The sequence below is a fragment of the Oryzias latipes genome, chromosome 2 (assembly GCF_053564925.1).
Source record: "Oryzias latipes strain Hd-rR chromosome 2, Olatipes_Hd-rR_3.1".
Classification (NCBI taxonomy): Eukaryota; Metazoa; Chordata; class Actinopteri; order Beloniformes; family Adrianichthyidae; genus Oryzias; species Oryzias latipes.
In genome coordinates this window covers 24,498,082-24,499,830 of record NC_136238.1, presented here as the reverse complement: position 1 = coordinate 24,499,830, position 1,749 = coordinate 24,498,082, and positions in this window count along the sequence as shown.

Genomic DNA, 1,749 nt, shown 5'->3' with positions numbered 1-1,749 from the left:
TCATCCAGCTGAAGAAGAGGAGGAGCTTCTGCTGCCTGAAAGAGGAAGGTGGAGGAGGTGAGAGGCTGCACTGGAGCTTTGGACCAAACCCTGTGATGGATGAACAACATCTCCAGGCTGTTTCCAGCCTGACCAGGAGGATCAGAAAACAGCAACAACTTCTCCTCCATCAAACCATGATGTCACCACCAGCAGGTGGAGACAGATATGAGCAGAAATTCTCTAGTTGGCTTCAGATTTTAGAGTTTCCCAAACAAGCAGTAGCACAACTCCACTTTTCTCTCCAAGCCCATCCTCTGAAATCTGATCTTCTGAGGGACGAGAACACATGGAGACTGAGACTACCGGAGCATCACTAGAAGGACAGTTGGACTCCCCTCTGGAAAAAGAAGGCTTGAGCATGTTGACGTGACAAACTCCACATTTCTTCTCTTTGTCAGGAGTTGGGATCCTAAAATTGGTGTCATTCATTTTCTTTTCCACCTCATATGGAGCAGAAATCTGTGCCTGTAGGCTGGAAGCAGGCAAAGGCAACAACAGCAACACTTCCTCACCTTCACCTGTTGTTGTTTGTGTGTTGATCCACAAACACATGCTGTGAAGAGGAAGCTGCAGTGAAGGCAGCCATGTTGGAGCCTCACACATGTTCTCATTAGGATCAAATGAACCAGTGTGTTTGAGACTGAAAGAAAGACTGAAGGACAAAGAAATATGAAGATTCATTAAGGATCAAATCCAGACTTTATTCATGTCTTCAGACAAAAAAGCTGAAGACATTTTACAGACACAATTGAGGTTTTTCAACACTTTTCTTAGCAGAAGATGCAGTTCTGGATACAGCCAGAAGGTGTCGCCCTTCTCATTTCTAATCCAAGTTCAAACTACAGACCTGACTGATTTGATTTGGTTTTTGTTATTTTAGCCATCATGTATGAAGACATCAGACCTAGAATTACAGAAAAAACATCAGAAATGTTTAACAAACTTATTTTAATAAACTGTAAATGTATTATTTCTGTCTATTGGAAGTCATTTGAAGTGAAGCTGTGAAAGTGACCACATTTGTTCAACAACCTCATAGCAACAAGAAACAAAGCAGATTTCTCTCCAAAGAAGTTTTTTTCCTCCGTTTTCCATCCAAACAAAGACAAACAGATGTTCTGTTTGGCAGAAATGTGTTTCCACCCAGAGGAACCTGCAGCAGCTGCTGATCCATCAGAAGATTCTGGACCTGCAGAGACTTCCCACACAGCTGCCTCTGCCTCCAAAGAAGCTGCTGATCTGCATGGAGAGAGAGCTCCAAGTCTCTGCAACCAAAGCAAAGAAGCAACCAGAGAACAGAAGCACAGAGCTGAAGCAAACATCCCAGAACGTTTGCTTTGGGAGTCCCACCTTCAGTTTGATCCGCTTTGTGATGGAAACTGTGTCATTATTATCATTGTTTAAATGTATTTGGTTAAATGTTAACTCTGATTAACCTTTTTACCTTTTTAGAAACAGTTGTGTTTGTTCATCTGCTTCCATCCCAGCCAGGATGAGGGGGTTTTACGACGCACTGTCCTGAGCTGATAAGGAAAACTGTTTGAACTTAGAATCCACCAAATGTGTCATTATACGACACCCCTGATGAACTTTTTCTCTTTGTCTGGATATTGGAACATCCTACTTTGTTCTTAATAAAAGGAGCATGAGGAGAAGCAGATCCTTGGAGAAGAGAAGAGTGGTGGACGTTTTCTGCCACACTTGCTT